This window comes from Berghia stephanieae, chromosome 3 (assembly GCF_034508935.2).
Source record: "Berghia stephanieae isolate SIO BIC M18660-M18661 chromosome 3, UCSD_Bste_1.3, whole genome shotgun sequence".
Lineage (NCBI taxonomy): Eukaryota > Metazoa > Mollusca > Gastropoda > Nudibranchia > Aeolidiidae > Berghia > Berghia stephanieae.
Window position 1 is genome coordinate 102371264 of NC_088362.1, and position 22500 is coordinate 102393763.

The following is a 22500-nucleotide window of genomic DNA, read 5'->3' on the forward strand; positions in this document are numbered from 1 at the left end:
ACAGGGTGGGTCACATATTGTCTCTTTACATTATTTATTGTCGTGATGGGTGGCCATGGGATGGGGCATCTTGTACACAAATATCATCCTTCAGATTCCCCAGGTTATGGACTGGAAGATTAGACTGTCTGTGTTGGCTGCGACGGCGGTGATATTTATTGTCGAAAAATATTATTTATACTGTTTGGGGTAAAATAAATAAATATTTCAATGTGCTATCAACATAAAGATAACAGACCAATCTGAATCAAGTGACTTGTAATAGAGTGTATGACCAAACACCTTATTATACCGGGGGGGGGGGGGGGGAGACCAATCGCCTTATTATGCCGGGGGGGGGGGGGGTGCTGAAAGCTGGATTGTTAGCTGGGAATATGAGATGTAAGTTGACTTAATTGTGTTATTAAAATCAAAGAGTATTAGTTCTTAAGGGGCGGAAACAAAAAAAATGTCATATTTTTTATCATGTTCAATTTATATTTGCGTTTGATCACGTGGCTCACCCCGACACAATACTGGAATGAGATCATGGGTAACATTTGTGCTGAAGTAAAAAGATAAAGTGAAATGAAGGCCAGGTATTGATGCTATGCTTTAAGGTAAAAAATACTGAAAACACCCGCCACCCAGATATTGATAGTTTGAAGATGACGTCACTCAGGTCTTTGTTATTGTTTTTTTTTTTTTTTTGCCATCCGCGTTTAATTCTCACTAAAATGCATTAACCAGACTATAAACGACAATGGTTACACACAGTTTTGTGTGTTGGTACGTTATACTTCCGGATGGCAATATTGTGAACTTATTAAACAAACGCATACTATCTATATACCAACACACACACATTTGTGTTATCTTGAACATTTATAGTCTGATTGTTCGAATTCAGTGAGAAGTCATCACCAAAATGGCTGTCTAAAATCAATAACAAAGAGCAGCTGAGTGACGTCAATTTCTGTCTTTCTAGTTTGTCACTGTACATCAGACTAGGCCTGGAAGTGATTACTCATTTCTTGACGTGAAGCGGTCCGCATCCACCATTCATGAATATAGTATGTAGTCACTGGAACAGAAACAAGACTGTTCCGGCCCAGCGATGCCGTAATCTGACAAAACACCTTTTTCTCACTTTGGTCAGATAATAAACTGTCACTTCAAATATCGACATATTAAAATGAGCTCCAACGTGTCCAAAATTTCTGATGTCACCTCAAAACTTGCCAAATGAATCCAACAAAACATGGACTCCAAAGAAGTGAGAGAAACTGTGACTTCAAATATAGACAGATTAAAATTATCTCCAACGTGTCCAAAATCTCTGATGTCACCTCAAAACTTGAATCAAATCAAAACAAAGACTCCACAGACTTGTTAGGTTTGAGCCTCTCTTACAAGTTGAGGTCCATTTTAATCGTTCGATATTAAAAGAGAAAAAAAAGGGTTTGGAGAAGTATCAGATGAAAACAGAGAGTGGCTGGATAGCTCAGTCGGTTCTGCGACTCTCTCGGCCAGGCGGAGGGTGCCGTGTCAATTGGATCCTGAGTTTGGCATTGACCCCGTGACTTTTTTATTCTCTGTTTTCATCTGGCACTTCTCCATACCCTATTTTTCTCATCATTATTGATACAAGTTTGTGGCCATCATGAATATAGAAGGTAAAAAGGGTAAAGGTAGACCAAGAAAAGCATATTTGAATAGTTTGAACAGCTGGGTGACAAAGAAAGAGAAGAGTAATATTATTAGTTTTCTGAGGTTATCTGATCAGAGAGATGAATGGTGTACCATGATCACCGATGTCTGGCACAGACTTGGTACTTGAAGAAGAAATGATACAAGTGCCTACTCCACCCTTTTTTTGTTGTTGTTTTTGTTGGATATTTTAAGTTAAAGTTTTATGAACAAAATGGAAATAGTATTGTTTTGTCAGTGTGGCATTTATTGCAGTGGACAATCTAGTCAATGTAAGATGAAATGTTAATTCTACCTTGGGCCTGTAACATCGTATCCTAATCGTGCAATCTTACGCACAGTCTTGTGAATGATTAGCAATGTTAGGCTAGTTGTAGTTGTAGTGACGGAAGAAGGGACAAGAACCACGGCTCGCCTTGTTTTTCCTGTTCCGGCGTTTCTTTCCAATGCCTGTTTACAACGATTTCGTCTGTAGAGAGGTTGTAAACTTTACGAATGTATAGTATACAAGTTATTATAGATAAGTAAATACATGCTTTATCCTCATGGCAAAATGCGCAGAAATAAATATTTATATTTGAAAACCTTCCTTTTTGAAATTTAGATCAGAAGGCGTTCAATTTATGATACAACGAAATAAATAATGAAAATTATGAAATAATCCATGTAAGAATAACTGGGGCGACTTTTCTAGTCCAAGGAAAATAACAAACAGGTTTTGAGAAGGGGGATCTTGCTTTGGATTCGCCCCATTTCCCCATATCTAATACAGGGTACTATACAAGGGGGGAGGGGGAGGAGGGGGGGGGAGTGGTTAAGGCATTTCACTGTGGCCCGGAAGGCCCTGGGTTCGAGCCCAACTTCAGGCACTTTCGTTTTTTTTTCCTTGGGCAAGATTATTGACCGCAAATTTGCTCACTTGAACAACATGGGTGATTGCTGTTGGCATCAGACATCTTGTTTGATGAATTATCTATATTCCTTAGTGGAATGCCTCGGCGACGATATCTTATGATGTCGTGGAGGTAGGGATATATAATAATACAGGGTACATATTTTGTCGTTGTTTTTCTTTATTATTCTATTAGAATCTATATGCTGTTATATCATTTTATAATCCTTTCAACTCTAACGCGCCCCATTCCGGAATGGTACACCAAACGCAGAATCAAATTTAATGATCTGGAGGTATTCGGAATGTTTGGACACGACTGTACACATCATATATCAGATAGAGTGCAATGCAATATGTTATTTGCTTTTCCTTTGTCTGGTTAGTTTCTGATAAATTCCCTTCAGCTTAGTCATCTCATCCCATGTAATGTTTTATCAGTGATAACAAGAAGGACGAATAATGTGTTAAGTTAAATACCATGTAAGTAATCAAATGTTTACAAAGCGATGGAGGTATGCATCTCATTAATTTATTCATCCGTTTGGTATTGGGCATTCTTGTGTGTTTTGTTTTTGGTCAAATGATATGCTAAATTTTCTTATAGATAAAACGAAGATGACGTCACGCAGGTTTTTGTTATTGTTTTTTGCCATCCGCGTTTATGAGTACTTCTCACTAAAATGTATTAACCAGACTATAAAAGTTCATGGTTATACATAGTTTTGTGTGTTGGTCCGTTATACTTCCGGATGGCAATGTTGTGAGGGTCTTAGCCAAGTGCATACTATCTATAGACGACCTACTATTTTTGCCTTTTTCTAATTATTTGATTTAGTATAGAAATATCGAAGTTGATGTCACCCAGGTCTTTGTTATTGTTTTTTGCCATCCATGTTTATGAGTAATTCTCACTAAACGTTAATAACCAGACTATAAACGTTCAAGGTTAAACATATTGGGGGTCCCAATAGCTCAGTTGGTAGAGCACTCATTTCACACGCAAAAAGAGCAAGATCGATCCAGGGTGCAGTCTTTGTTTTATTTCTGAACCCCCCCCCCTCCTCCTCCTCCTCACCATGTCCACCCAGTGATTAGGTAGTTGGGTAGTGTGCTATCTAAAGGGTAGCAAGTAATTGCCATTGTCCGTTTCACGCTATAGAAACCGGAAAAACTCAGGCTCCATGGACCTACTGGCTCGGAAGGACTACTATATATATATATATATATATATATATATATATATATATATATATATATATATATATATATTTTTTTTTTTTTTTTTTTTATTTTTTTTTTTTTTCACTTAAAATTGATAATTTATATTTTAAAGTGCCCAGAGCATGTGTTTTACACGAGAATGAGCGCTGTATAAATGGGTATTATATATATATATATATATATATATATATATATATATATATATAATACACATTTATATAGCGCTCATTCTCGTGTAAAACACATGCTCTGGGCACTTTGAAATATAAATTATCAATTTTAAGTGAAAAAAAAATAAAATAAAGATAATAATGATAATTCATAGCCAAATCAAGGATTCATAGCGTCAATAAAAACAAATACAGTAAAAATGTGTCTTGAGATTCTTTTTAAAGGTAGGTAAAGACTTACACTCCCTCAGACCACGTGGTAGTTCATTCCAAATCTTGGGGCTGAAACAAGCAAACGATCTACCACCAAATTTTGTTCTTGATCTTTTTTCCTAAATTTTCGTTTGGTCATTACATGATCTTAAAGTGTAATTTTCAAATTTACACATGACCACGTGATCTGTGAGATATGCCGGTGCTATACCAGTCAAACACTTATAAACAAGACACGCTGCTTTGTAATAGGTGCGCTTTTCAATGGGCAACCAGTGGAGAGAGGCCAACAAAGGGGTTGCATGATCAAAACATTTTTTGACAAAAACTAATCTTGCTGCACTGTTTTGCAGTAGTTGTAATTGTTTAATAGAAGCCTGGGGCAAGTTGACAAGCATGGAGTTACAATAATCTAGTTTCGACGAAATGAGGGAAACAACCAATGTTTTACTCGTTCCAATTGCAATATACTGACTATATATATATATATATATATATATATATATATATATATATATATATATATATATATATATATATTTATATATATTGAGAGAGATTGAGTGATAGAGAAAGAGACAAGTAGGGGGAGGATTGCATGGGAAGGAGAGAGAAAAGAGAGAGAGAGAGAGAGAGAGAGAGAGAGAGAGAGAGAAAGAAAGAGAGAGAGAGAAAGAAAGAGATAGAGAGAGAGAGAGAGAGAGAGAGGTCACAACCCTGTGACAACCACCGAGTTGGCCACTACTTCCCCTCCCCATCATTTATCACAGCTGTCATTGCCACCCTTGTCTCCTGGTACAGCGTTTTAAATCCTTCTTTGTTTTATACAAAATCCAACGCTACAGAACTCATCACTCTAAATTTGCAAAGAAATAAATAACTGGGAAATATCAAGGGGAAAAAGATGATAAATCACGTAATAGAAAGAAGGTGTGTCTCTGTGATAAAAGAAAAGAAAAAAAATTAATTAAAAAAAAAAAACACGAACAAAATTAAGAATAACAAAAACAAAAAAATACGTATCTATTATATTTATGGAGATTGGATATTATGTCCATCACAAAAATGAAAATTAAAAATGTATCTTTTTGGAGGTAAGATTCTTTATAATAGAAATATTCTGAAACAAATTTCTCTGGAAAAAGGAAAAGGGGTGGGGGGCAGGGGAGGGGAGGGGGGGGAGTGTCAAAGAAAAAAAAAGTAAAACAGAACAAATCCAAACGAATTTGCCAGTATCTAAAAAATATTTCACAGTGGTAAAATAGTATTAAAGGGCATTCACTCTGTATACATTTACAAAATGGCGGCCTCTGACCTTCACCTTGACTAAATCAACTCCGTAAAAATCATTGCTATTCGTGTAATGTCAAGATCTCTGAAGCAGCAGATTTTTTTTCCAAATAGCTTGAATGTTTTGATTGATGAAAAGATGGATGCAAACGCTTCAGAGAAAGAACCATAATGAAAGACAAAGAAAAAAAGAAAAAAGAAAAAAAAAGATTATTTCAAGGTCAGAGCATCCCTGGCCAAAAATAAATATTTGCGTAGATTGCAATGTTAATAAAACATAATTCACATAATTTGGAGAAATAAGTTGGGGTTTTGTTTTTCTGGGTTTTTGTTTGTTTGTACTTTTTTTTGGTTTTGTTTTGTCTTGTTTGGGTTATTGTGTGTGCGTTTTTTGGGGGGTTATTTTTTGTTTGTTTGGTTTTTTTTTTTTTTTTTTTATTGGTTTTTTTTTTGGGGGGGGGGGGGGGGGGGGGAGGGGGGGGGGCGCACAAATCACACATTTTCATAATGTTTGTCGTATTTTTGATTTAGAATCAGAAATTTAAATCCGGCAGAAACAAAACGGAATTTGAAAGATAGCATAAAAACAAGAACAGCAACAAATACAGCAACAACAATAACAAAAACAAGAATAAGAACAATATCAACAATTAAAATTAAAAATTTTAATATATAAATAATTCATGAACTTAAACCGTACAGGCAAGTTCGAGAATTTTGAGTGTTAATATAAGTGTACTATGCTTATCTCCCTTTAATTTGTTGATTTATTAAAAGAGCTCCTACAACTAAGTTGTATTGCTAGAGAATTAGTCAAATTGACGCTGTACGTTAAGACAAATTGCTCATAACATCCGCCAGCCGGATTAGCGCACCAACACACACAATTATATGTGTAAACTTTAACGGTTTTAGTCTGATTGATAGAATTAAGCGAGAGCTAATCATAAAAAAATTAGCAAACTAAAGAGCTTCTTGACGTCAATTTCGTTCCTTCTATAAGCAAAGGGTCCGGAATTGATCCCAGGTGCATGTGAGATTGGGTGGTCGGATTTGTTAAATCTGGCGGAAAGTAATTGGATTCAATAGTCTGATGTCACGCCGCCCGGCAACGGCGGCCATCTTGGTTCTAAACAAAGAAAATCATTACTTTTTATTCTTCATGCTGGCTAGAACTTTTCATATGCCTTGTAATCAGAATGTGTAAAAGTCAAAACATGATCAAATTTATGGGGGTTTTTTCCCTCTGGATACGCTTTTATGCTCGCCGAAGAAATATTTCATACGGGCGTCCGCCATTTTTCCGATAGTTTAGAGCCAGTGTTACTAAGTTACCATGCGTCATTAGGAAGGAAGTGACGTTACGACTGTTGAAGAGTATTTGCGATAGACAATAATCCTATCCAAAGGGAATTTGTTTTTTAAAGTCTCACACTATAAATACAATTTAAACGCTTGCATAAAATATCATTCGTTTACCCCATCACCTTCATTTCTATCTAACTTGGCTACGCACTTAAAAATACGTTTAAAAATAAATATATATAATATATACATCAAACAACAGTGACAATGTACTCGATCAAAGAAGGGTGACAGTGTCGTGTAAATATGATATTTGAGATAAAAGAAGGGAATAGACTTTAGAAGATTTTAGATTGACTTGTTAAACACGTTTTGGAAAAGAAGAGAAAGGTGTATAGAAAGATATGAATATGTTATAAATATGTTGAAGGATGATATGAAGAAGAAGGAGAGGAGAAGAGGAAGAAGAGGAGAGGATAAGAGATGGTGAAGATGAAGAATGAGAGAAGAGAGAAGAAGAAGAGAAGAAGAAGAGAGAGAGAGAAGGAAGGAGGAGAAGGAAGAAAGAGAGAAAAGAAGGAAAGATGAAAGAAGAAGAAGAAGAAAGAAGAAGAAGAAGAAGAAGAAGAAGAAAGAGAAGAAGAAAGAAGAAGAAGAAGGAAAAGAAGAAGAGAAAGAGAAGGAAGAAGGAAGAAGAAGAGAAGAAAGAAGAAGAAGGAAAAGAAAAAAGAAGAAGAAGAAGAAAGAAGAAGAAGAAGGAAAGAAGAAGAAGAAGAGAAGAAGAAGAAATGTGACAAAGGTTACAATAGTTAAAATTATTTATTTTTCATGATTCCATCCAAAGTAACAGATGAAAACCAATTTTGTCACAGTTTAAAAAAAACTTACTTAATACAAATTTGTGTGTGTATGTGTGTGTGTGTGTGTGTGTGTGTGTGTGTGTGTGTGGGTGCGGGTGGGTGGGTGTATGTTTGTGTGTGTACGTATGTGTTTTCGAATGCCAAATAACATTTTTTACGACCTCATATACCTTCCTTTCTCACTGTCCATCTATTTACGTACTGTTTATTTTGTGTGTTGACAATAGTTGATAATCGATGTGTTGAGTTGTTTGTTGATAATCGATATTATTATCATATGTAGATATGACAGCTGTATCAATAAGGAAAAGGACACCGGGGCCCAATTTTATCTACCTTGTTTGTTAAGAAATATCGTCATGAGGAAATAAACTAAAAATAAGTAGTCTTTAGAACCATAAGGCCAACGATTATGTAGCGTTTTCTGCGTATTAATTGGCATTGCTTCTTACCCTTTTGATGGCATGCTGCTACTTTGTCGCACAATTACTTTGATACTTTTCGCCAAATCTAACGACCCCATCTACTATCTGGTGGATGGAGATAATGAAATGGGGGAGGGGGGGGGGGTGGGGGTCGGAAAAATATCTATGCTGTTCCGGAATTGTTACTGCAATCTCTTTCATTGTTAGAAATACTCTATGAAATGAATTAGATAGCTGATAATCAATTATTAAGGGTTGTTTTGTTTAAGTTTTTTTTTTTTTTTTTTTGGGGGGGGGGGGGGGGTTCGTTGGTTTTTGTTTGTTTGTTTTTTTGTTTTGTTTTTTTTTTGTGTGTATTTTTCTTCTTTTTCTTTTTTTTTTTTTTTGGTTTTGTTATGTTATATTAAAACCTGTATTTATGTGGGTTTTATCGAGCACCAATACAAGATATTAATATAACTTTTTTTTTTTTAATATTTAAAAAGGCCCGCCATAAAAGAGACGAAGTTTTTATCTGTTTTATCCCATATTATTACAAGAAGCTTTTTAAGATAGAAATTCTTCGTGAAAAATGAAGACATGCATTTTTATATCGTCATCATTGTTGACATTCATTGCCATTCTAGGGAAAAGACTTTCCGTAAAGTAATTCAATATAACCGGCACCACAATGATAATTAAACACATAAGGTCATTTTAATTTATAAAAGGTTAAAAATCTAGAATACAATTATTTTTAACAAGCCTCGCATTGACAAAAACACTAAATGAATAGTGAATGGAAGCTGACAAACACACGTACACACACACTTACACATACACACACACACACAGAGTCAAACAGAGAAAAAAACAGAAACTACAACCCCCCCCCCCCCACACACACACACACAAAAAAAAACAAAACAAAAATAAAAACAAACAACCAAACAAACAAAAAACATGACAGTGAATTGAACCATTTGTTCTCAAGTGGCGACCAGACCATTGAATTAGGGGAATCCTTGTCGATTGAACCCAAAATTTTGTTTATAAAAATTCCTGACTGATCGAAGCTAATTATCTTCAGGAATTTTATATGACCCTTTGTGAGTAATAATAAATTGAGCTCTTATATAGCGCAATATCCACTAAATGTGCTCAAAGCGCTTTACAAGGGGTCCCTGTTCAACAGCAACATTTAACATGTAGGACGAGACATGACGCCTGTTTGGCGATATTACAATAATTTTTCGGACAAAGACAACGCTGTTAACGGCCAGGTACTCATTTTACACCTGAGTACGGTGAGAGAATGTGAGTAAAGAGCCTTTTCCAAGGACTCAACTATGCGCCGAGCGAGGTTCGAACCCAGGACCTTCCGATCCGAAAGCGAGTGTCATACCACTAGACCACATAGCCGCAGTAATGTCTTTCGTTAGTGCTATAGTGCTTTAATTCTATAATATTTCTTTACTTTTGATGACTTTCTTCTTCTTCTTCTTCCTTTCTTTACGGTTACCTGCCTTTCTATGCAATGGCGTTCACAGTTGACATTCAAATGTATAGGCCAGTCAGAGTTCTTGTTCCTGTGTGTTCGTCCTTGACATTTTGACTTCGTATTTCCGGAGCCATCGTAAAGTTATGGCCTGACACTGACCAAAAAATGACGTCAAAATGCAGCAGCAAAGTATCCCCGTCTTAGTGAAAACGGTAGAATATGTTCAGTTTGAAACTGGTGTGTAAATGGTTTATGTGAATGTGAACAAAATCGATCGTCGCCTACTCCTTAACATCCTTTTCATGTCATTCAACTCAATAAGCGACGGCCTTGACATCCCGCTGTGAATGATATAAACCGACGTATAGGTACTTATTTGCATGTCTGATAACTCAAATTGTTGTTGATAATGGACATTCTCTCAAACCAACGCGAAATGTAGTCCATTACAACAATGTTAAATCACGCCAATTATTGCGTTCGGCTACCAGACCTGTTAATTTGTGCACCTAGACATAAACGCAGGAATAGATACCATGTGGATCTATTTATCCCTCCCCCCCCCCCTTCCCCTCTTTTTTCTGAACGCACCGATGCGTCCCTGTTTTCTTAAATATTTAAGTCATAATTTGACTTATGTTATTTATATAATGTTAATATTTCTTCTAATTCATTTTGTTTTGTTGTTTTGTTTTTTTAATTTGGATTAAAGCTTCGGGCAGCATGCCTATGATAACGATTGTCATTCATCTCGAATGTCAGGCAGATAGAGGTATAATCGCACACCACTCGTAAATGGTTAACATGAACGATACCAATCATCGCCTTCTGCATATCCCTGTCGTCACCTTGCCGCCATTCAACTTTATAAGTAATCGAATACAAATGCCATCGTGCTGTCAACATCGTGATTATTGTAGTACCAGCTCCAACTGACTACAAAGCACAGATCGAAGTGCTCCGACGATAATTGCCAATATATACCTTCAAACTTTCAAAAAACATTTTTTAAAAATTTGATTCGTAATTTTTTATCTTTATCTATTGTGATGACTGACTGACATCCTGTCAAAAAGTCTAATACTTGAGATGTGTTAAAACTTTTTGACGTGTTAAGGGTCATTTTAATCTCCCATAATATAATAGGAGATAAACTGCAGCGTAAATTGCAGTTTGTTTGTTGTTGTTTTTTTCCCAATGTGCAGCGGTGTTGCTCAGACATATCGTTATCAATACTTCTGTCAGGCTGTTGTTTTGTTGCGATGAAGTAGGTCAAGATCAAGTTCAAGCTTATTGACCAATCAGTCGGCGTTTATTTATAACTTTATATAACACGTCTTGAAGATTATTTTGCACTAAATTGATATAGCACATTTACTATTTACTTTGGTCTGAAAGTTTTTATTTCAAATAAATATCGATCAATTTGAATGATTCTCAACGTATCGAAAAAGGCTTTGACTCTCATTTTTACCAGGTATGAAGATGGAAATATTAGCGCTTAAAAAAAAAAAGGGGGGGGGGGGATTACCCATTCTATATGTAACAATATGAGCACTTGAGAACGTTCAAACTCTGATGTTCCTGTTTCTAAAAAACAAATTTGCATAATTTACCCCCCCCCCCCCCAATAAAATTTTTAAAAATAAATAAATTTAATAGCATACTATAAAGTAAATAAGCATTAAACAATACTAAAAATATTCACGCGATTAACAGCAGAGGGATGCTTCTATCCGCTTTAAATATGATATAGGAGAGAATGCCAACATTCTATGCTCAAAGTCATAGAACGCTCATTTAGCCAGATCAGTAAAATATTCTTGTGGTTTTTGGCAAACAAAACAAGTATTCATAATTGTAACTAATACACAAACATAATTTGTCTTTTAGTCTGTCAGGGGGAATATCGTTAGTTCTTGTTTCCTAATAACGACACCGTTTGAACGACTTCAATAGAATTCTATCCATTCCATTTAATATTGTAGTATCTAAATGTCGTCAGCATTCTTAAAAACGGAAATTCTGCCTATGAAATTATCAGACTTAAATATGTGTAAAGCTAAACACATCAATGGGATTAAGATCTTTGCTCAAAAAAATCCCTCACTATTAAAAAAGAACATACCAAACAAGAATCAATTACACTTTGAAAATGGCCAAGTTTAAAACGAAGCCACGAGGCATTGGCGAGCGTTTTGTGTAAAAGAGATTTATCTAAAGCCAGGAGTTCAAAGACAAGAGTCAGTTTAACCCGATCATCTTTGGCAATAACGACTGTGTAACGGCTAAATATGCCTTGCCATCTTCTCTCACCAGACAGTTTAAAGCAGGTCTCTAGTTTAAGTCAATACTGTTGCTGTCTTAACAAGACGTCTTTTTCATTTTGGTTAAAAAAAAAACTGTCTTTGCATTATATCAATCGCTTAAGATAAAAAAAAAGAACTTTTATATACCGCAATATCCACAAATGTGCTCAAAGCTCTTTTCAAGGGGTCCCAGGTGAACAGCAACATTAAACATTTAGGACGGGACATGACGCCTGTTAGAAGATGTTACACATTTTTTCGGACAGAGACAATGCTGTTAACGGCCAGGTACTCATTTTACACCTTAGTACGGTGAGAGACAGCTATGCGCCGAACGAGGCTCGAACCCAAGACTTTCCGATCCGAAAGCGAGTGTCATACCACTAGACCACAGTATAGCCGCACAAGATAAGTCGTATCAAGTTTTAAACCTAGGACTTCCTTGAAGACCTAGTTTTAAAACTGTTTGACAAGTCAGAGGTCTCTTTCATATGAAGTAAGCCCTATCTGGGATGGATGGAGAGATGACTAGATAGGTAAATAGTAGGTAGATAAATAGATAAATTGACGGATGGATGGATGACTTAAAGGAAAGAAGGGATGATAGATAGATGGATGGATGGATGGATGGATGGATGGAGAGATGGCTAGATAGGTAAATAGTAGGTAGATAACTAGATAAATTGACGGATGGATTGATGACTTAAAGGAAAGAAGGGAGGATGGATAGATAGATAGATAGATAATAAAGGGGTAAGAGATTACGGTTACATTGACTTAATTAATCATAATAATGATGAATGGGACAATAATATGACTATAAACAGACATGTTAATTTAGTTACATTACTAGATACCTATTACAACCACACTCGTAGTTACCTACTTGTTGTGCGAAATGACTACTTTGCGGTGTGTGTTACATCTAGCCCAAGGCTTCACGTTTGATGTGGGTTGTAATCAAATTACTGTGTCATGCACTGACACAACGCAACACAGTTTGATTATTTATGTTAGACAACTATCTAATATTGTAACTATTGATTGGTTGTGATGATTTTTAACTTGTAAACCTAGATAATTAAAGACATTTCAGATTTTAAACTTTGATAAATTATTGGTTTAATCGATCTATTTATGATGTGAAAAGTTTCCCTTTTGCCAAAATCATGAAAGAGAAATGTTGTTTTGTCATTGTACAACAATGCTGATTTGTCTAAATAGTTTGTTCGGATTAGGACAAACACGACACAATATTATGTGCCATTGCCATCGCTCGGACATGGTATCCTCTACCCAATCAGATATTATGGTAATGAAGTCGCATGGACGGACGGATCACGACTGTCAGAATCAAAATATTACAACGATAACGATGACCTTGATGATGTTGATGATGATAATAATGATAACAATAATGTTAAGGACTTCTAATGAGCTGATGATGGGGTCGCCAGAATAGTTCTGTGATCTTCTTAAGATCAAAGCGAGTTGGACTGTAGCCATCGTTAACTTATAGATAGTTCGAAGATGACGTCACTCAGGCCTTTGTTATTGTTTTTGCCATCCGCTTTTGTGAGTTGTTCTCACTAAACTGTATTATCCAGACTATAAAAGTTCATGGTTACACAGAGTTTGTGTGTTGGTCCGTTATACTTCCGGATGGCAATGTTGTGAACTCCTTGGCCAAGCGCATTCTATCTATAGCCTGACATTGACCAAAAAAAGACGTCAAAATGCCAGTCTTTGGCCACAAAAGAAAACAAATCGTGAGTTGTATTCAATAGTTCAACCAATGGGACCACTTGTTTCCATGAGCATTACTAATGACAACTCACTAGGCGGTGCAAAAACCAAATAATGACGTCAAAATGCCAGTCTTTTTGGGTTTCAGTGTCAGCCTATAACTTAACGATGGCTACGGTAGGACGCAGCACGACAAAAAACACTAATCAGCCACATCATTTAAATATTGATGGCTGAAGTGGATTCTGACAATTGGATTCAATAGGCTGGTGTCACGTCGCCCAGCAACGCGGCCATCGTGGTTCTAAACAAAGAAAATCGGTACTTTTTATTCTTCGTGCTGGCTAGAACTTTTCATATGTTTTGTGATCAGAATGTGTAAAAGTCAAAACATGATCATATTTATAATGTTTTTCTCCTCTGGATACGCTTTTATGCTCGTCGGAGAAATATTTCATAAGGGTGTCTGCCATTGTTCCGACAGCTCAGAGCCAGTTACTAAGTTACCATGCGTCATTACGAGGGAAGTTACGTTACGACTGTTGAAGCGTATTGAGATTGTCCATTGGGATTATATTAAATAATATAAAATTGTTACTCTAATTGGACGATAATCCCATCATTACATTAACATATTGATGAATTAAGAGTTAATCATTGACAAGGGAGATAATCCATGGAATATATTTTTTCCCTTTTTTTTGACACACTATCCACCAAATAATCTATAGAGGGAATGAAGATGACACCACTTAGCTCTTTGGTTTTATTTTGAGACGCATAGTAGTGATTAGTTCTCACTAAATTATATCAATCAGACTATAAACGTTTACGGTGAAACCTAGTTTTGTTTTTTGGTACTTTATATCCGACTGGCGGATGTTGTGAATGTTTTACTTAAACGCGTAGCATCGTTATGATATTGATGATGACATAAAGGGTTGAAGAGGGCCATTCATTTGCAAGGTAGATAATCCGTCGTGTTTTAGGGCCCTTGCTTTGGGGTCAAAGGGGACATGTGACACTGTGTTATTTGTATTGGACATGGGTGAGAAGCGCGGGAAGACGATCCGTTGTTGTCTGACAAGGTGTGTTTGACGTGCTTCTCTCTGTATCCTATTTAAACACATTGAGTCAATCCCAGCCATCCCCTCATTCTTTCTCTTCCTTTCTTTCCCTCCTACCCTTTTCCCTCTCTCCTTCTCCGTTTTACTCCCTTCCCCTTCCCCCCCCCCCCCCCCCCCCCCCCCCGCGCGCTCTCCATTCCATCCCTCACTTGCTTCCTCCCAATTTCTCCGTCTGTCGTAGCTTTGTCTCACCGATATATTCTTTTCAATTTGACTATCTTAATATATTCATTTACCTGTCTCACAGTAGATATTTTAAACACCTTCCTACTGATAATCAAACAATGCTAGATAGATAGAGAGTAGCTAGATAGTTAGATATATAGATGGATATATAGAGATAGATGGATAGATAGATAGATAGAGAGATAGATGGACAGACACATAGAAGTAGATGCTAGTATATAATATATATATATAGTATAAGAGAGGAGAAGAGAGAGAGAGAGAGAGGAGGAGGGAGGGAGGGAGAGAGACAACAGAGAGAGAGAGAGAGAAGAGAGAGAGAGAGAGGGAGGGAGGGAGGGAGAGAGACACAGAGAGAGAGAAGAGAGAGAGAGAGAGAGGAGGGAGGGAGGGAGAGAGACACAGAGAGAGAAAGAGAGAGAGAGAGGAGGGAGGAGGGAGAGAGACAGAGAGAGAGAGAGAGAGAGGAGAGAGGGAGGAGGGAGGGAGGGGAGAGAGACACACACACATACACAGAGCGAGAGAGAGAGAGAGAGAGAGAGAGAGAGAGAGAGAGAGAGAGAGAGAGGTATCATTGCGGATTAATTCAGAGCCCAATCCAAAAATTTTTCACCAAGAACTGTGGTGTATTAGGTATCTCCATTTTGCATTGTCAACAAGGATTCTGTCTGGTCCAAGGACCCCATCGACTGGCCCATATTTAAATATCTGTCTGGCTATGACGCCGACTTTGAAAAAATAGAATATTGTATAAATTATTTCCAGAGACTTCACGGAAGTCTTCGGTTTAACTCTCTCCTTACCAACTATTTTTACAATTTCCCCCGAAACTTCACACCCACCTAACACAAAATAGACTTTTCCTAATCAAACAAAAAAGTAACAAGTGCATTCTATACATAATGTTGTTCAGCAAAGTGATGTCTACAACAAAGTGTTTAGTATTTATAGCTGTAATCAAATCATTTCTATAGATTTCGTGACGTACAAGAGAAATGAGAATGAGAAAATTGTCGGTTGTATCATGACGAATGTGATGATTTTCCTATAGGTGGTAAGGAAAGGGTTATCAATTTTGACTCGGCTTTTTTAATCGATCGATATTTGAAGGACATTCTGCTGGCCATTTTTAAAATTTTTCTTTTTCAGAGTAAAAAACAAAAACAAAACAATTTGAGCTTTTATATAGCGCAATATCAACTAAACTTTCTCAAAGCGCTTTACAAGAGGTCACTAGCCAATAGCAACATTTAACACAAAGGACGAGACACGATGCCTGTTTGGCGATTTTTACAATTTTATTAGGACAGATACAATGCTGTTAACGACCAGATACTCATCTTATAATATCAATCTGAGTGCGGTGAGATATTGCGAGTAAAGAGCCTTTTCCAAGTATGTACTCAACTATGTGCCCCTCAGGGCGAAACTCGAACCCAGGACCTTCCGATCCGATGGCAACTGTCATACCACTAGACCACGTAGCCGCACGTAAGACAGTAGATAATGAGGCCTCAGTTCATTTATTGTCAAAGATGTATATGTTAGTGTTGCATTATGTTTGTGTTTTACGGGCACACCGTTACACAACGACATGTCGGTTTGGAGGTGGATGTGTCTAGATTAAAAGGTCACCTTTCAATAGATAGTATGTGCTTGTCTAACAGGCTCACAACATTGCCTTCCGGAAGTATAACGGACCATCACACAAAACTATGTGTAAACTTGAACGTTAGTCTGGTTAATATTATACAGTTTAGCGAGAATTACTCATAAACGCGGATGGAAAAAAGCAATAACAAAGACCTGAGTTTCGTCAACTTCGTTCTATCTATAGAAATGCATATATTTACTTACATTGATAAACATCCCATACGGACAGGATGACGTTGATGATGATGTGGCTTTCATTCTATCGTTACCACTGGTACTATGAACAACGTAACCATCGCATTTGCTCTCATCACCAATACATAATAATATAATATACCATAGACACCAGAGACACTTGACCAATGGGGCCGTAAGATGACGTCACTCAGGTCTTAGATATTGTTTTTTGTTTGTTTTTTTTTGCCATCCGCGTTTATGAGTTATGCTCACTGAACTGTATTAACCTGACTATAAACGTCCATGGATAACACACAGTTTTGTGTGTTGGTCCGTTATACTTCCGGATGGCAATGTTATGAGCTTCTTAGCGAAGCGCATACTATCTATACCGGTTTCTATAGCGTGAAATGGACAATAGCAATTGCTGGCTACTCTTTGGATACGACGCTAGTCTGTGGCAAAATACATACGTAGATGTAACAGACCCAGCCACCCAATCACTGCAGGGTTGGCTGGGGGGTCATAAAAAAATCTCGACTTCCCCCGGTATCGACCTCGGTCCCTTTGCATGTGAAGGGAGTGCTCTACCAACTGAGATATCGGGACATCTACAGTAGGGACATTTCCAAACGGGAAAGAAGAAGAAAAAAGAAAAGAAAAAGAAAATAATAACAAACAACAGAAATGTGTGTGCGTGTGTGTGTGTGGGAGGGGGGGGGGGGAGGAGCTAGGGACACAAATTCCACAAATACAACTAGAAACGCCAACTCTTCACCAAAGCATCCAGAAATACCACCACAACTACCACCATCACCACCGCCACCATGATGATTAGCATCATTTTTATTACCCAATCCACGCAGTTCCACGTGATTTATTTGATTCTCGTTTATTTACTATAAAATTGGTCGTCTATGTTGATTTTATTGGTTGAAAAATCCATGTTTTGGTGTTTGTTCTGTATTGTCCATCTACCTAAAGACACATTTTAGATCTTGAATCTTTATACATACATACATGCATACCATCCATCCATCCATCCATCCATCCACCCATCCATCTATCCACCCATCCATCCATCCACCCATCCATCCATCCATGCATGCATACACACACACACACACACACACACACCACACACACAATATATATATATATATATATATATTGAATCGTGTTTGATACAAATATGGTACGAAAAGTGCTCGACATGTAGTAATGGAGCGAATTATTATTTAAAATATTTACCACAATGTTTGGGGCAGTCTACATCAATGTTTCAGGCTTAATTTGCCATCTTCAGGACTGAGTTGTTTTGTTGATTTGTCAACAAAACAACTCAGTCCTGAAGATGGCAAATTAAGCCTGAAACATTGATGTAGACTGCCCCAAACATTGTGGTAAATATTTTAAATAGTATATATATATATATATATATATATATATATATATATATATATATATATATATATATGTATATATATATTATATATATATATATACATATATATATATATATATATGTATATATATATATATGTATATTTATGTGTGTGCGTGTGTGTGTGTGTGTGTGTTTGGGTATATATATATATTTCTCGCTCTTACTTCTCTCTCTCTCTCTCTCTCTCTCTCTCTCTCTCTCTCTCTCTCCCTCTCTCTATATATGTATGCGTGTGTGTGCGTGTTTATGTATATTTCTATATGTATGAAATAATGTATGTTTATATATGTGTATTTATGTATGGTTCTTATCTGTTCCTAATGGTGACTCATTGACACCAAGCACCAACCGACTCCAGCTATACAAAACTATCAGTAACCACCCACGACTGTGTGGTTCCGGACTAATCACAGACATCTTTATAAATAACTGGTCACTGGGAGGTTAACTTAACCCTTTAACCTCTAAGGACTTTTCTGCTCACCCAACAGTGATCGATCGGGTTGCTGGGATTGTTAGACTTAGTCGAAATTACTAGACGAGATGATTTGTCCAAAGTGTGGTAATTGTCTTTATCCGTTTATCGCTGCAAAATCGAGATACACCTGGCTCAGTTTGTTTGTGTGTATGTAATTTAGAGAGAGAGAGAGAGAGAGAGAGAGAGAGAGAGAGAGAGAGAGAGAGAGAGAGGGAGAAGGAGAAAGAAATAGTAGGAGAGGGAGAAAGAGTGAGAAAGGGGGGGGGGAGAGAGAGAGAGAGAGAGAGAGAGCGAGGGGGGGGGGGGGGAGGAAAGGGGAAATGTACATTATCTTTGAGTTCATTCTACAATCGTTTGTGGATTAAGTTCATACCTTATCTGGAAAGGTGAGTCAGACACGCCAAGTACAAGTACAAGCACCAACAAATCTATTTACACAGATCTGTGACCCGAGGACTTTCCTGAGTAATAATATCTATACACTTATAGCACTGATTCGCACCATGTCCACTTACTTAACCTCGATTTTTGGAAAATAACATGAACGACAATCAAACCCGATTTTAACACCAGTTGTCTGACGTACTTCTAAAAAGACACGTATGTATTTTAAAATTTGGCCAGAAAACTCGTCCTTCAAACATCGATCGATTTCAATAACCCTCATCTTTGCAATAAATCTCAAACATGGGGCCTCGAGAGGACTATTACATCAAAAGAGTCTACTATATAAACAATCAGACCCAGCAACCCCCCCCCCCCCCCCCCCCCCCCCGGCCACACACACCACAACCAAATTCAGCGGTCGCGGTGATAAAAGTAGAGTTTGTACCCATTTTCCCCGGTTTAGTCGTCTGAGTCGGAATATTTTCATGGCGGTGATTTGAAATAAGCAAGACGCATTATTCTCTTTCAAAAATAAATCCATTCAGAATTGAGGAAAAGTTTTATGCTTTTACTTAAATTGAGATTTTTTTACGGAACTGATTCCTGGGATTAAGTCGGCCCCTTGTGAAAAAAAAAAACAAACAAAATAAACCAAAAAAAAAAAAAAAACCAAAAAAACAAACCAACAAACAAAAACAAAATAAAACTCTCTTTTATGGACAATGGAATAAAAGTTCGGATCTCTGTAACTTTTCCTGAAAGTAGATTTCAAGTGTTTCACCAACTGTGATTCAGACGGCATGCTAAAATCGAACTGTCTGGTGACTAATTACTTCAGCATACGCGATAAGATTTCGAGCAATCATTATTTCATCGCTAGAGAATCTGTCTAAGGTTTGTAGATAGTTCCTGAAAGTCATTGTTTCGTTATGTACTTTCGGTTTAGGGTCGCATTGCATTTTCGATACGTTCGGGTCAAATTCACGTCACGTAACAAAAATGTCTTTGAAGTGAAGTGTAACCTAATGTAAAAGGGCATTTACCAAAAACTTGTAAACGACGTGGCTTAAAATTAAATTTCGCGGATACGCGAAAATTTTGCCAAAAGAACTGATAGCTTTTAGAAAATCTTTCCAAAACAAAGGAAAAAAAAAAAACCCCAAAAAAAAAGAATAAATCGAAGACGTTTAATTTAAGATCCAATTGAATTTACAAAGGAAAAATAATGGGGTGTTTTTTTTTTTTGTTTTTTTTTCGAGTGATCCTATTCTCAACAGTCTGGATTACGAGTGGGAAATAAAATAATTATTATTATGAATGATAGATAATAGAATTAGTTGTCAAGGTTTGTCTTGTCTAGCGAATTTATCTTTGCATAAGTTTTGTCTAATTCATCGTTCACTTTGTTGATGAAGGGGAAACCCGAAATGTCCTTTAATTGTCTTTTTCAATTAAATTAAATCCAACTTCTTCATTTATTTTACTACACTTTCCGTCTTGTGATTTAGAATTCATAAGTGGAACTCTGATTTTTATCTGGAAAAAGGACATATTTTACAGACAAACATTAGGAAATGCGAGATTGAAATTACTGTGAATAGTAACTAAATTATATTTTATCCGCTTTTGTCCGTCCGTGCGCGAATGCTTGTATTACTGTGTGTTTCAATAAATTGTTTTTATCCTTATCTACTTGTTTTCATCATTATCGTTTTTTGTATCAGTTAAAATACAACGACTATCTACCAGCTGGAAGCAGATGTGTTGTCGTTTTTACTGAACTGTTGATTAGCTCAGCATTGTGTGTAGACTATATTTAGTGCAGTATACAAAAAAAAAACAAAAAAAACAAAAAAACCGAACGTGTGTCTATATAAGCAAAATGGTCTTAATATTCCGTGTGCTAATTAAGCTTGCCGTTATCAGGGGGCGTTTTCGTGTATTGTCCACCAAAGTCCCGTTGATCAAGTGGCTTGGTGTGTATTGATAACACCCCTATGATGTCGTGTATCGACAAAACACATTATTTTACATTTTAGCCAGAAAACATTACTTCAAAAACATAGACTAACAGGACCTCTAACCTGTCAAAAATTCTTAAAATCGAGACTTCATAGTAGCCTTTTAAGGCAAATAAATATCAGATAAAACACTTTTTGACAGACCTGTGGGTCATTTGAATATGTCGATATGTGAGGTGAACGGTTTTTTTTTTTTTTTATCAAACATTTTCAAGAGGCATTTTGTTAATTGTTTGGTTGTAAAATGTGTGATAAAATTTCACTGATCGAGAGGTGGTTGTTGAGATTAATTTGTGTTGTTGTCAATTAGCCAACGACGGAATTACTTTTATCAATCTTGTCACAGATTAATGTTACCAGTTTATAGCTCAAACATTCTCTCCTGCTGCATCAATCGCACTCCATTGAAAGGAATACAGTATTTTCCACGAGATGAACTCTCGGTGTAATTGGTTGACGTTGTAATTGTTGTGCTTTCTCTGACGTCTATTTAAATGCTCGATTTTCTTTCCTGGATTTTTACAAGGTAATTAAAAACTGGAATGAATCCTTCATTATCATTCTATCCTTTCTCATAAAGTGCCATCTATACGTAATGACGATGGAAAGTTCAAAGTGACAAATTAGGATGCAACTAAAGATTTGAAATGGTGTGTATGAAATAGTGCCAAAGAGGGACAGACAATTACAACAACAAAACACACACACACACACAGACACGCACACACACACACACACACACACACACACACACACACAAACAAACAAGCAAAACCAACCTAGAGGTCTAAACATCCCAAAAAATCAGCCTGCTTCGAAAAGTTTGTATTTTTTTTCTTCATGCTTTGTCTATCTAGCACTGTTTTCGTACACACCTTTTCATATATTTACCCGCTGTTGATTCGTTGACAATAAACATTTGTGACATCAAAATACCAAGTTTTATAATTTGATTAAAATGAGGCAGACAACAATTACTTTGTATCATTAAAATCTCTTGCATTTTGTTATCCAATTTTGCCTCCATCACGCACACGCAAGTTCGTGCATGACCTGAATTCCGATACGTAAACATACAAGTAACCTACATTCGTGTTACCTGAACGATCAAATCGTTGCCGACGATTCGGTATAGTTGATAGTTGACTTGAATTGGTGCTAGTCTTAGTCTACATTGCTTTGGAAAAGTTATCTTCCCCTTACTTCCCCTTTCCAATCATAGAATTGTTGTTTACATTTTTTGTTTTCCGTTTCTATTTTTTTATTTCGTTTGTTTGTTTGTTTGTTTGTTTGTTTGTTTGTTTGTTTGTTTGTTTGTTTGATTGATTGTTTGTTTTAAACCTCGTTGAGGATTTCAACTTGACAGTCAAGAAAATTTTTGTTTTGTGGTGTTTTTTTAGGTTTTTCATTCACTAACGATA

The 22500-nt window shown here is 36.6% G+C and overlaps 1 protein-coding gene across 2 annotated transcripts in view; it reads left to right on the top strand.

Annotated features, from left to right (window-relative positions):
- LOC144969015 (uncharacterized) overlaps window positions 1-22500 on the top strand; it is a 170483-nt gene that overhangs the window by 19695 nt on the left and 128288 nt on the right. Inside the window, exon 1 of one of the 2 annotated variants that reach the window (XM_078907968.1) lies at window positions 21375-21605. The exons of the other annotated variant lie outside the window; for it this stretch is intronic. The gene's annotated coding sequence lies outside the window, so the exon portion shown is untranslated. Of the gene's footprint in view, window positions 1-21374; window positions 21606-22500 lie in introns of those variants that run through there. 2 annotated transcript variants of the gene reach the window in all.